The sequence below is a fragment of the Protopterus annectens genome, chromosome 3.part0 (genome assembly GCF_019279795.1).
Source record: "Protopterus annectens isolate FY-2018-M chromosome 3.part0, PAN1.0, whole genome shotgun sequence".
Classification (NCBI taxonomy): Eukaryota; Metazoa; Chordata; order Ceratodontiformes; family Protopteridae; genus Protopterus; species Protopterus annectens.
This window is the reverse complement of record NC_056731.1, coordinates 1,189,329,923-1,189,345,842: the sequence shown is the minus strand read 5'-3', so window position 1 is coordinate 1,189,345,842 and position 15,920 is coordinate 1,189,329,923.

Below are 15,920 nucleotides of genomic sequence, written 5' to 3'. Positions count from 1 at the left end.
CACAACCTTCAATGAAGGTATGCCCATTCACATATGTCTCCACGCAGAAGACGCTCTAGCTGAGAATCGAACTGGACAGCGTCTTACTGTGAGGCGACAACACTACCGCAGCACCACCACCGCGGTACCAAAGATAGATAAATAAATAAATAAATAATAAAAAATAAATTATTGGAAGATATATGCTTTCAAAAATAATGTACAAAGAAATGAGAAAAAGCTACATTTATGACAGTTATATGATTATCTGTTCCTTCATTGTCCCTGTTTCTCAGCCAGAAATGTTTCAGTTCTATAAATGCATCTTGTTACAGCCACTGCTTTTTTTTTTTAAACAACAGCTAATGAAAACTGTTTACTTCACAAAAATTTCCATTGTTACTAGTAGACTTCCACGGCATAGCACGTTTGCTGAGTTTGCCTAATATTGTAATATGACATGTATAAGTGTATTTTTGACAAGTATTGTACTGTGGTCTATATCAATTGTATTTTAAAGAAAATGAATATTAAAATCCTTCAAGGACAAGTGCAACAACCTGCTATGGACATTTTATAACCTACACAATGTTGACATTGTTAATGTCCACTCTTCCCCTGCCTCAAACAAGTACTGAAACAGAGTAATAACTTTGCTGAATGTTTGGCAATTTCACACCTGAATCATAACATACTACTACCATTCCAAACACATTATGAAGAGTTCTGAACCAAATATTGGAGCTGCAATTCAAGCACCAAGCAGCTCAGACACTCTACAGTCTTCAGAATTCCATTATCTGCAGATCAAGTAACTGAAAGTATTGCTACCATTTCTCATATCTTTCATTATTTGGATGCATCAGCTATGTCTGTATATACACTTTTTATTCTGTCACATTGTAAAAAAATTAAAAGTAATTCTCAAGAGTAATATAAAGCCTATAACTGTTCTATGATGGATAGGGTATAGGCCTTAAATTCCCCCACTGTCGCTACCCATTCTCACTGTCATACTCAAATTGAACTTTACACTATTAACTACAGAGCAAGGTTATAATGCTTGACTCACTAGGATTTCCCCCATGCAGTCTCTCTCACACACACACACACACACACACACACACACACACACACACACACACACACACACACACACACACACATACTTGCACATGTAGACACACACATATGCACACACCCACACACACACACACACACACACACACACACACACACACACACACACACACACACACACACACTTGCACGTGTAGACACACACACACACACACACTTGCACACACACACACACACACACACACACACACACACACACACACACACACACACACACACACACACATACTTGCACATGAAGACACACACATACACACACACACACACACACACACACACACACACATACTTGCACATGTAGACACACATATGCACACACACACACACACACACACACACACACACACACACACACACACTGAATGTTTCTTAGGAGGAACAACTAATACCTCTATGATGACAATACCCTTTTCCTTTATTCCTAGTATGCTGCCACCAATCAGATTACTAATCTGATACTAAGATTTCAATTAATGATCACTCTTCCATTGCGTCAACATGCATTAAATTGTAACAGCTGATGGCCAGTCTCCTTACAAAAGGGAGGATACCAACAGTTATATTAGTGTTGTGAGGATGCCGTTCACTAGTAAAATAAGATATCAACCACAAACATGGAAGTATTTTATATTTAAAAAAGGTCTGATATACATACTTACAAAACAGTATTGCAGTTGCCTAAAGAAAATATGGAAAACTGATGATGAAAAAACTCCAAATACATATGTTTATTGCTATTTTTGATCACTTATTGTAGATGACTGAAGCCTCTGGATGAAAATAAAGTCCAACAAGTCTATTATCCAAGAATGCTTGCTTTAACATTCATCAGAAGGTCAAATAACAGTCAAGAACGAAAGAAAGAAAAGAAAAGAGAGCAGCATTTCTGGTTCAGCACACTCCATGGAGGTTAGAGAGATTCTTTCAAATCCAAATCAATTCTCAATAAAAGATGAGAACAGGACAGCATCAGGTCTGGCTCAGTATACTCCAAAGAAGTTAGAGAAGTATTAAGCACATCATAAAACATGGTAAAGTCTGTGCTTCTTCCTCCTACCTGGCAGTTTCACCGGCATTGCTTATCTTCCCTTTAAAAGTGACAAGTATGTTTTTGTATATTTTGCAGAACAGGAACAAACAGCATTTTAAGTTTTTTGCCCTATACTACTGTCTCAACCTGAAACTATCCTGTCACACCAAAGATTTTGCTGCTGCTATACGTAAGCTAAGTGCTCTTCTGTGAACTCCATTTGTTCCCTAAACTTATTCCTTAAATTCAAAATGTATTTCAGAACAGACTCTTTTTGGGAATCACTTTCACCCTCCCACTTATCATAAATTCTTTGTATATAATCACCTTGTCCCAGCATGCAGACGTTTTATAAGACATGGTCTTAGAGATGGGCTTGATACAACTCCATCTTTGTGATCCACCCCAGTATCCTTTGTCGAGGATGTCTAGCATTGTTTGACAAATGTAGGTCATGTTTCAGCTTACTGGTACAACTATCACTTTCCCCTGACATAGCTCCTTTAGAAAAAGCCCAGTATCTTTTCACATCTGTTCTTCTGACTTAGGCTTGATGCTATTGCCCACCTCTTCTTAAATAAACTCATCACCTGCCTGTATTGGAGTTGTGAGAATTTTATAGGTCTCCCCTCTTTTTCCTTCCCCATATACTTGTCTCTATGCCTGGTTGCATGTAATTACATGTACACAAAGTACTTTATCATCTCAGTAATTTCCTATAATGACATCTGCAAGGGTATCATCAAAAACATTTCTTGTGCCCTTTCCAATCCAAATGAACCCTGGTCAGTGGCACCAGCAAAGGTATCCCTCCCATGGCCCTAAGTGGAGTGGAATGTGTAGACATATAATGCTTCTGTCTAGCAAATGCATGCTTAACAATCATTATATGTGATATAGTATCCCTCATACCAGTCATTTCTTTATCCTGTTTCAAGATTGATAAAAGTGTTTGGTATAATAAACAGCAGCTATAGTTTGAAGACAACCCACTACTACTGCAATACTACCTCTGCTACTTTCTTCACGTTTGTTTCCATTTCCTGACTCTGTGGACATTTCGATTGTGCATGACCCACTTAGCTACACTGGATAAATCTTATTGCAAGACTTTGGCATGTACTGTAACCAGTGACTTCTTTTTTTTTTGCCTGTAAAACCTGTTGTGATGGTTTAGATTGTCATTTGGGTTCTCTTTTATCTGAATATAGTGTTAGCTCCATCTTGTGCAGTTCTGCACTACACATTAAAGTGAGGTCACTTTATTTACCTATCTGTTAAGCTAAGGCTCATTACTTGCCTGTTAACCCAGTCCTCATATCTAGAGGCAAAGCACTGAGTTCTTGTTCTCTAATTACATATTCTCCCAACATTTCAGCATTTCAGAAGTAGTAACTTGATATCCACTTACATAGCTATAACAGTAATTACTTATTTCTATATTAACTGTCATTATGATCTAGTTTTCTAATATTATTTCTAAATTGTTTGAGCTTAGAACATTCTAAAACCGCATACTTTACAACAGTGAACAAAAGCAGCATGTTACATGTAACAGATAGCATACATAGTTGTCCCAATCAGAAGAGGAGTTAAAAAAACTCACTTACAGCCCTTGGCCAACTTTTTTCTGATCATACATGTATTCAAATGCATAAATAAAACTGTCAAAGTTATCCCCTATTTTTATACTGAAGAAATAATTTAGCACTGACCCTGGCATCTAGGGTTGTATTTTTCGGTTCCCTATTAGAAGACCGAAGATGTATTCTTTCAAATGCGTCTTGGTCGAACTCAAAAGCCTGAAATGGCAAAACATCGAAGCGGCTTTTCAGTAAATTATTTCCTTGGGAAAGAATTTGCTTGGCTGCTTCGTTACTTTGTCGTTTTTACCACTGTAGTGCGGTCTTGGAGTCTGGTATATTTAAGTAGGTGGAGTGCGCCCCCCACTTAATGTAATGTTTAAGTGTTTTAATTTTTTTTTTTTGTTGGAATAGCGATTTTTTCCCTAGAGAAAAAAAATTGCTGTTCTGACAGTTTGAAATTGTAAGCTTTCGCTTACATAGGGTCGATTAATCGCCGTTCGCTTTTTTAAGCATTCGGTGATCTAATATAGACCCGTATGTTTCCCCTCTATGACTTGCATACATTCGATGAAGGGTCATGATTTCCTTCTCATGTTGTTGTTCCTTTCCTTTTTTTCATGCTGACCCCCAGCAGCTTCAAGCAGTTTCAGGTCTCAATCTCTTTATCTCATTAGTTGTTTCTTTCTCTCAGCTGTTTGTCTTCATGAGACTCCATTCCAACATAACTGTCTTTAATTCATGCTGCATTTTAATATCATCCAGGGGCACACTGGGTGGTCATTTTTTTTTATTTTTTTGTTTTTTTTGCTCCACATGACCAGACTTATGTCTGCAGTACTTGCACCTAAATGGCCCTTTCCTTCAGTGGGGATAGAGTGGACAACACCAGGCTGAGAGCCTTGTAGCCCAATTGGTTCATTCATTCCCAAGTGGCAAGAGTCTGATGGTAGGGAGCAGGACAGCTTGCATGAACTTTGGAGCAACTCTCTCCCTTTTGGTGCCTCTCTGAGCTCTACTGAACATTGCCTGCCACAGGAAGTGTGCCTTTGCATACACATTATGGCAGTCCATGCTCATAGGATCATGTTGCATGGGTGCAACACCTAGTGCTTCCACTAGGTGTCATCCGAGTTGTGAGCTAGCGCCACCTATCTCTATCCAGGACTGATGACCTAGAGCCACCTATCTCCATCCAGGACTGGTGAGCCAGCATCAGCCACACACTTTCATTCTCAAAAGGATAACTGGCATTAAGAGCTTATGGCAAATGAGCAGTACTAGTTTGGGTTGTGTCACAAAAATAAGGGTACACTGTTAGCTAAAGAACAGAGTTTTAATCACTGTCTCCTCAGGATTTCACTCACCAATCATAATGTTTCTTGGGGGCTACTGATACTTCTCCATTGACAACACCCATTTCTTGTATTCATGATGCGCTGCTTTCAATCAAGTTGCTAATCTGATATCAAGATCTCAGTTGCTGATCACTTCCAGTAAACCAAACAAAATTAAATTATTGAAGCTGATGGCCAAACAATCTATCTTCAGAAAGGGTGGAAAACAACAGTTACATCAGTACTGAGGATACACTTCACTAGGAAAAAAAGACATAATCTTCAAAGTTTTATAAAGGAATACATGAAAAACTGATACTTTTAAAAGGGGTTTGATTATGCATACAACACAGTATTGCAGTTGCACAGGGAAAATAATATATTTCACATAGATTGACTGATGACAAAAAAACTCTAACTGAATCTGTTGTGTCTTTTTCTGATTGTTTATTGTGGATGACTAAAGCCGTATGATGAAAATAAAGTCAAACAAATGATTGATCCAATAATCTTTTTTTTAACATTCTATACAGGGAATAATTTGCCAAGTTCATATAATAGTTCAGGCAAAAAGAAATTAAAAGCCAGAAGAAGCTTTGGTTCTGTTCACACTATGGATGTTAGAAAGATTTTTTCTAAGTACAAATGACCATCTCAGACAAAAGATAAGAAAATGACACAAACGATAAGAAAATGACAATGGTATATTTGTTTTAGTATATACCATGGAAGGTAGATAGAGTTCAAACACATCAAGCATCCATGGGACCAGATGACATCCCAGGCTGTGTACTACATGAACTAAAAATGAACTGGCACCTCACTTAAGTGTCATGTTTAATCATAGCCTCACCTCAGGCTTCATGCCCACTGAGTGGCGCACAGCTACAGTTATCCCGCTCCACAAGGGAGGATCCGCCTTGGATCCCGGGAACTACCATCCCATCAGTCTGACAAGCCTGATCTGCAAGGGCATGGAACTCATTATCATGGAACTTATAAACAAAGACATTGGCAACCTTCAGATACTGGAACCCACCCAGTTTGGGTTTGTGAAGGGCCGATCTTGTCTCCTGAATCTGATTGACTTCTTTGAATCAGTCTCCAGAGCTGTCGACGAGGGTAAGGCAGTCCACACAGCCTATCTGGACCTTGCCAAGGCCTTTGACACCATCCCCCACTCTGGAATCATAGATAAACTTACTAAGCTGGGCATAAATCCCTACGTCACTCGATGGGTTGCCAACTGGCTTACTGACAGAACCCAGACTGTAAAAGTAGCTGACTCCAAATCCAGCTCCAGACAAGTGACAAGTGGAGTACCTCAAGGTTCAGTCCTGGGACCACTCTTGTTTGGCATCTACAGGCCAACACTAAGGGACTCTGGCTAACAAAGTTCGCAGATGACTGCAAACTGGGAGCCATTACTGAATCCCCAAATTATGTGAATATTCTACAAAAGGGCCTTACAGAAACAGATGGCTGGTGCCAGAGTCATGGGCTCAAGCTTAATGCCATGAAATGTATAATTATTCCCTTTGGAAAAAAAATGTGTACCCATGAATTACCATATAGGTTGCAGAACACTAAACATCGAAAGTGTGATGAGAGACTTAGGGACACAGGTGGACAGTGGAATCACTTTCGATAACCACATCGCTACAACAGTCAGGAAATCCTTTTATGTGGCACACCTCATCACTAAGGGCTTTTCATCCAGAAAAAAAAGTATAACGCCCTGTTTGGTATGTACCTCACAAGACATCTGCAACAGCTGGAAAGGCCACAGAAATACCTCACTAAAAGAATCACAGGCCTAAAGCAGATGCCATATGCTGACCATCTACAAAAATTCCAGCTATACTCTGTGGCATATTGTCTACTCAGAGGTGATCTCTGCTTAATATACAAGGCCATGTCAAACCCTGAGCTGTTGGACATGCTCAACTTAAAGAAATCCCAATCCCTCAGAGCCACATGCTCCAGGGACCTAAATCTTGTCATCACAATGAACAAAACATGCTGGAGGGATAGGTTACTGACCCAGAGACTCCCCATACTCTGGAATAGACTGCCCATACATGTCAAGCAGAACGCCTCATTGGTTCTCTTCAAAAGGAACCTTGATGATTGGATGGGAGAGAGGAAATTCACCCCGGGGATCATGTCAGTCGCCCTGCTAGACAGGAGTCCAGAGAAGTAAATATCGTGGGAAGAAATATGCAGGGAATTGTTATGGCTAGGCTTGCATAGGCCCTAGGGCCGATAGCCTAGTACCAACCTATGAACCTATGAACCTAAATAGAATCCATGTTTTCTTTTAAAACAGTTTTATTTCATAAAGGTAATGCATGTTGTGAAGGAAATGATAAAAATGTCAATTAAACAATAGTTATTTTGTATACAAATAAGGGCCTCTACTATTTTCAACTGGTACCAGTTCTAAATTCTACATATCTAATGAAATACACAACTATTTATACATCTAAATATAAAATATCTTCTGACATACTGTTTTCAGTGATTATTTAATATGTGGAAAAGATATGTAAAAATGTGTACTTGCTCTTTCTTTCTTTGATGCAGCTGTATATACCAAAATTCTAGAACAAAACTGTTTTTCAGACATAGGCACACATTTTGTTGTTCAGTCATTTAGTTGAGTTCAACTATTCATGACCTCAAGGACTTTAGAAGAGCAGGCCTGTCTATCAACAACTACTGAAATACTTGCAAATTCATACTCATACATCAGTAATGCTGTCTATCTTAGCCTTGGTTCCCCTAGTATTGTTCTTTCTTTGATCATTCCCAGTATCAGCTGTTTTGTATTAACTGATCTGAACTTAATGTAAACTTTTCTTTAAAGTTTTCTTCAACAGCACAATTCAAAAGCATCACCTTTCTGGCACATAGCCTTATTTATAGTCCAGCTCTTGACTGCCATATATTATTACTAGAAAAAGCCTAGCTTTGACTATATGGATCTTTTCTTACAATGTGATGTGATACAGTGTCTGTGATGAAACAGGTGGCACAGTCAACTTTGGTGCAGAAGGCAGTGAGTTCTATTCCCACACCAGGAAGATTAATTGCTGATATTGTAGGGCAGCATAAGAGGTAGCTATACTCCTGAGTATGCTGTCCTTCAAATGAGACATTAAACCAAAGGACCATATGCTTGTGCTGGTGGTAGCGCAGACAGATGGAAAAGATCCTATGGTACCAGTTGAAAATAGTAGAGGCCCTTATTTGTATACAAAATAACTCTTATTTCCAACATATTGACAAATATTTACAAATGTACAAATATATAGATATACAAATCTATTTACACATATTCATAATTTCCTTTACAATCATACTAAATTTTCATCCCTATTAGATCCCCACTCCTTTTTCCATAACCATCATCTGATTTGATTTAATATTGTTGCTAAAATCTGTTTACCATTAAACATAATGTCATTTACTCTTTCATTTCATATAACCCATATAACATAAAATAACTTTTTATCTATTCTTTTAAGATATTCTTTACTTTTAGTCTTATAATACCTATATTTAATCTTGTCCATGTTTATTTTATCTGCTTCTTTTTTATCTTTGAAACAATCTTCTTTACATAGTTTTCCCTGTGATACTTGTGCACTGGCCCAGAAAACAAGGAGCCTCAATCCTCACCACTAATACCAGTGAGGGACATGCACATTGGGAGGATAACAAGTACACACACAGTAAAGTACAATTTCCCTTAAGAGCACACAGAGACCACAGTCAGTCTGGGGATGGTTTCTCCCTTTCTCTCCAGATCCACAGTAAGACTCCCCACTGGCACAGCTATAAGGTTATGATCTCAGCCAAGTGGTCAAGCCAAAACTTCCATCACCCTCTCTGTCCAACCAGTGCTTCATGTCCCTGCCCAAGTAGCTGACACACACACACTTTGAGATTTGATTTATATACAAACACACAGACACTCCTTGGGAAGGCTGGCACAGGTTCACTAGCTATGCCCCCTTCTGCCCAGTCTATAAGGTAGTACCGACTGCCACTGACCACTACTACTAGCTACTATAAAGGCCCTTACCAAAGGGTTCCAATTCTATTGTGTAATGTTACTGTTATCCAAATAGTAAGTGTAAATGAGACTTGAAGGCTATTGGAGTGGCTTGTACAGTATCACCAAATACATGCAAGTACTTTAAGAGCTTAAATTATCTCTACCGCCGCAGTTAAAAGGTTTAAATATATTTAATAATAAATAATAAAAGCACAAGACAATACTTAACTCAGCACAGTGACATTAGAGAGCTCAGATATCACATGAAATACTTTAAAATAACATAGTAGAAGAGTCTCACATAAATATAGAAAACTTCTACACTAATCTTGCTATATTCCTATCTATCTCTAAGAGAAATTCTAAGATCTAAGTCTTACTTACAGAGCAAGGCAAGTGCTGGTGAGTTGTCAGATTCAGAACAAAATACAAAATGTACTCTCTTTCTCTCTGAGATAGTTCTTAAATTAATAATACACATTACTGCTGGGTTAGCTAGATATCATCACTATTTGACATTTGCATCTACTTCCCAGGCTAAACAGACACCAACAGAATTTAACATGTCTCTGTCAAAAAATAATTATCTCTCAGATGTACAGCTGCTAGGAAGTCATAGAGCAATACAAAAACACTTTACTTGTGAAACCTAGTAATTATCTCTGTCTTAAGAAAATAGAAAAAAAAACTCCTAGCCTAGATATCCTGTCTCTTAGCTTGAGATAACACACAGTCATAAAATTATTTACTTATCAACTTATTTTCTTAGAGCTTTGCAAATTAACTCTGTATGTCACAGTTTATACCATGAAAACATACATTTGCATTGGCATATAGTTTATACACATTTCTACTGTTTTCCAGCAGGGTGCACTGTGGTTACATTTTGAAGCTTAGCACATAACACAGTTTTCTTATATTTGTCAAACAACCCTGTGGATCATATTAATATTTACAAATGACATAGGATTATTTACAAAATTCTATCCAGCTGGGCTGGTAGCCTTTACATTCTCATAACATTTGTACGCTTTTACATTTCAAAAACCCATGTTCCATATTTTTTTCTTCTTGACAATTTAAACATATTCTATCACTTTTCTTTTTATATGCCATATTTCCTTTTACTAGAAATTTATCTATTACCAGTCTCCAAAAAAAATCTTGACATTCTACTTTCTGATTACACTTTTGCTTCTTCTTTTTATAGCTTTATTATTTTTTCATTTGTTAGATTTTCCCATGATTTTACATAGTAATGTTTTATCATTACTGTCTTATACCATACTTTTCTATCTTTTTTCTATAACATCAATTTTTATTTTCCACAAAAATATTTTTTTTGGTAACATTCTATTTCTTCATTTATGCACTCTTTTTCTCTTTTATTCTTTTTTACCAGATTCACTTTATAATTTTGAAATACTAAAATACCGAATTTTAGTATCTTGAGACTATAAAGCCAAAAGCCCAGAAAACTGACATCCACAACCGCAAAATTCAAAATTGCAGTCATTCACATACACATACCACCACACAAACAAGTGCACATACACCTACCTAATGACACTACAAAAAGCAAAATAACAAACAAACACACCTATCCTACCGATAAGCACCCCCATGTGGGGGGCTGCGCCCCCACACCCTCACTACTTATATATACTAAATCCGAGGTCACACTAAACACACAAACACATAAAACCCACCACTAAACACACTCACACACACTAAAATTCCTACCCAATACCCTTACAAGAACACCACTTACCTGAATCCCCAGCTAAATCCACAAACCGCACCACACGTCATGAACATGACAACACAATGGCAGATTTGACATTTCCACATTTGATATTATGCAGTTTCACATAACTGCACTTTCAACTTTATAGTCTCGAAATACCAAAATTCGGTATTTTAGTATTTCGAGATTATAAAGTTAAACCTTTTTACCATACTCCCAAATTTATCATACTTATATTACTTACACTTATACATATTTACTACTAATCTCTCATCTTTTTCATTCATCCACTTTATCACTTTGTACAAACTTAAGGAAGCAGGATATACCTCTGGGTTAATTAACCCTAAACCTCTTTATTTACATGCTAAACTCTTCTTTTTACTGGGCTAAATCTAGAACTCCACATAAATGAAAAAAAAAAATACCTACAATAATTCATTTTTGAATACTGTTATCAACATAAATATATATGCTAAGTATGCTATTTTCCCATTAGCACTGAATTAATCAAATAAGCCTGGTTTCCGAATGATAATGTATATATTCTTCAGAAAAGACAGGTTTATTTTATTTCTTCAATTGTTTTTCCCATTGGATTTTACTTATTTCTTTATTCCCAAATGTTATACCTAACATGAAAATTTAATTCACTGTAAAATATATACCCCCTATCTTTACTACATCGCCTAAACCTTTTTTCTCTTTATTTAAAGCCACCCCTATCATCTCTAGACACTCGTTTGAAGAAATTATTGCTTCTTTTATCTTAATTTTGTTTTGTTTTGCAATTATCATAATGTCATCTGCAAATGTTAATAGAACTGGAATTCTTAACCCATCAGATGTTATATACACCACCTCCTTCAGTTTGTAATTTATGTCATATAATATCACATTCATAACTAATGCAAAGAGTATACAACTTCATTAGACATCCCTGTCTTATACCAGTCCTCATACATTCCTCTTGGGATAACAGGCCATTTATAAGTATTTTTACTTTATTATTACTGTATGCTGACATACATACTTTCCTAATGTTCTCACTTATATTACATTCTTTCATTATTATCCATAATATTTCATATCCACTTGTATCAAATTCCTTATTATGGTCTCCTATCATAATTTTTGATTCTTGTTTTCTATTCATACCTTCCACAATTTCTCTATCATTGATAATTCTTCACAGCCCTTCCCCTTTATACTATATATATTATCTTCCATAATATTTTCCATTTTAGTTTCAAATCTCTTTTGTATTATTTTCATAAAGATCATATAATTATTATTACTCAATACCATCAGTCTCCAGTTTTTAAATCAGGCCAGATTTAATAAACCCTACATGATCCACTAAGACCATTTTGTATTCAGTAAGCAGCTCTACACAGTGTGTAGAACCTCACAACCATGGTAAACACTGTGGCATGCTAGTTACAGCATAAGCAGCTGAACTGTATGCTAATCAACCAATCCAAGATGGAGGAGCTATTCAAAAAGCTATAAAGCAACTGTGTAGACACAGTGTTGGTTTTCCCTGCAAATTCCAAAACCTATTGGAATACAGCCATGGAAAGGAGTCTACAAAGAAAGAATATTAGGGGCTGCTGTTGCTTTAATTCATGTGTATGTACAACAGGCTGAAGTCTATGTTGCTGCTGCTGCTGCTGCTGCTGATAGACTATGGCCAAGAAGGAAAGGAGATTCAGACCCTGGTTATCACAATCTGCATGAAGTTGAAATTGTAGAGTACTATAGGGTAGACAGAGACACACTACAGGAACTCTGCAACCTGTTGTCCTCACACAGACCCAGGGCAAACTGAAGGAATCAATCCTAGTGGTGACAGAGGTATGTGTAGCACTTAGAATTTTAGCTACAGGAGCCTTTCAGAGACCAACAGAGAACATGCTGCGGGGTATCACAGGCATTAGCATCCAGGATCATCCATTAATTCCTGAATGCTATGCTCCAACATGCCAGTGACCACATATATTTTCCCTGTACTCCTGAGGACAGGACGACAGACATGCAAGAGTTCTACCCTGTTGCACACTACCCTGTACCGGGTGCCATACATTGTACACATATAGAAATCATGACACCACCTGGGAAACAGGGAAGGGTCTACATAAACAGAAAGGGCTTCCACTCCATTAACTGCCAAGTCATGTGTAATGTTAAGGGAATAATCCTGAATGTGGGTGCTGGCAAGCAGTTACCATGGCTCACATATCTGGCACACCTCTCAGCTGTATCATATAGGTTCATAGGTAGGTGCTAGGCTATCTGCCCAAAGGCATTTATAAGCCTTGCAAGAATGTGTTGGCTTTCGTCACCCCCTTAGATTAGTTCCCTGTGCCTCTGTCCAGCAGAGCCACTGAAGTGATCCCCGGGGTAAACTTTCTTTTTCCCATCCACTCATCAAGGTTTCTTTTGAAGAGTGTTAGTGATGAGCTCTGCCTAATGTAGATAGAGATCTTGTTCCAAAGCATGGGAAGTCTCTGGGACAGAAATCTATCCTACCAGCACGTCCTATTTATTGTTGTGGTGAAGTTTAGATCCCTAGAGCATGTGGCTCGAGAGGATAATGTTTTCTTTAGGTGGAGCATGTCCATCAATTCTGGGTTGGACATGGCCTTGTATGTCAGGCAGAGATCACCTCTGAGTAGGTGGTATGCAACCGAGTACAGCTGGAGTTTCTTCAGTCGAGCTGCATAGGGCATCTGTTTGAGGCCAGTGATCCTCTTGATGAGGTACTTCTGTGGTCTTTCCAGCTGTTGCAGGTATTTTGCAAGGTACATCCCAAATGGGGCATTGTACTCTATGATGGGTCTGATGAGTGATGAGTAGAGGGGCACAATGACCTCTTTTGATCTGGATGCGAACCCTTTTGTGATTAGGTGGGCCACATAGAAGGATTTTCTAACCACTTTGGCAATGTGATTATCAAAGGTGAGATTACTATCTACTTGGGTCCCCAGATCCCTTATTATGTCTTCCATATTTAGGGGACTACCACCTATGTGGTAGTTTGTTGGTACTTTGTTTTTTCCAAAGGGGATGACTATGCACTTTTTGGCATTTAGCTTGAGGCCATGATTTTGACACCAGGTATCTGTCTCAGTGAGACCCTTTTGGAGGATGCCTGTGTCAGCCAGAGAGTCAATTATAGCCCCTAATTTGCAGTCATCTGTGAATCTGGTCAGCCATAGTCCTGTGCTTGCCTGTACCTCTGAGAAGTATATGCCAAACAGGAGGGGTCCTAGGACTGAGCCCTGGGGAATGCCACTTGTAACCGGTTTAGAGTCGGACCTAGCTCCCGCAACTCTCACCATGTGGGTTCTGTCCATGAGCCAGTTGGCAACCCATCTTGTGACATAGGGGTTTATGTTCAGGCTGGTGAGCTAGTCTATAATGCCAGAATGGGGAATGGTGCCGAAGGCCTTAGCAAGGTCTAGGTAGGCTGTGTGTACCACCTTTCCCTCATCTATAACCTTGGTAACTGTCTCAAAGAAGTCCATCAGGTTTAGGAGGCTTGATCTGCCCTTAACAAAGCCGAACTGGGTAGGGCCTAGTGTTTGGAGGTTCCCAATGTCTCTGTTAATGAGTTCCATGATGATGCGCTCCACAGCCTCGCAGACCAAGCTAGTCAGGCTTATAGGGCTATAGTTCCTGGGGTCTGTTGTGGCTCCACCTTTGTGGAGCGGAATAACCATTGCTGTGCACCACTCTATGTATACATAGCCTGTGGAGAGGCTGAGTTTGAACAGTGTGTTTAGGTGAGGGGGTTAGTTCGTCTTTGAGTTCATGTAGGATGCAGCCTGGGACACTGTCCGGTCCCATTTATGCTGTGTTTTTGACTTTGAAGAGGGCTGTTTTAACCTGAGTGTTTGTGATTTCAGGGACTCTACATTCCTCTGGTATGGTTATGGGCCCTTTTGGGGGTGAGAGGGGGTGAAGTTTGCATTGAACCTGTCTGCCAGGATGTTGGCTATATCAGTCAGTTCAGTGTATTTTGTGCCATTCTGCACTAACTCTGAGCAGATCTGAGCATTGCCACTTAGATTCTTGACATAGCTAAAGAATGCCTTGTGGTTATCTTTGGAGACCTTGGCAATTTTTCTTTCAAAGCTCGCCTTGGATGATATGTTCACTAGGGGTGATATCCCACAGGGTCATTTACTGGGGGATGCAGGTTATGCACTGGAACCATTGCTGATGATGCCCATCATAAAAGCACACATTCCCAATGAAGAACGCCATACATGAGGCACACACTCAAACCAGAAATATCATAGAGTATGTGTTTGGGCTGCTGAAGACATGGTTCTGGTGCCTAGATACATTTGGGGGAGCCCTTCAGTACAGTCCACATACATGTACTGAAATCTTTACTGTCTGTACCATCCTTCACAACATCGTCCTGAGAAAACAGCTTCTGCCAGATCAACAAGGGGAAGGGGCTCACATTCCACCACTAATGGCAAGGCCACCACAGCCACACATAGGTGAGAAGTCAGAGGGGGAACCAGCAGCTGGGTGTAGACTGATGCAGGCATGCTCAATATGCCCTGACATTGGGTAAGAGGCAACACATAGCACACTCACTCACCACTTAAGGGGCTAAAACCTACATACATACATATAGTAACATTGATGCTAGGCAACACTCACAACCTTCACTTTGCTCATATTATGGCTATGGCCAGAGTCAATAGGCACTGAGGCCACAGTAACCACACTACTCTGATCAAGTGTCTCACCCTCTGACCAATATCTGAAGGCTGACTGGAATGGGTTGGCATAGGCCATTTGGCTGTGTTTGCTGGAATTACAGGGGATGACTGAATGTCAACTTCAGTGTCATAGTCAACCTCTGCACCCCCCGACTGTGACTCTGTTTGGCCAGCATCATCATCAGAGTCAGCTGATACTCTAACATCAGGTGGTAGAAGTCCCATACTTCCATTGTCAGGATCACCTGTGATAATAAACAACAAACACAGGAAAAAATAATACCTACACTGTTATA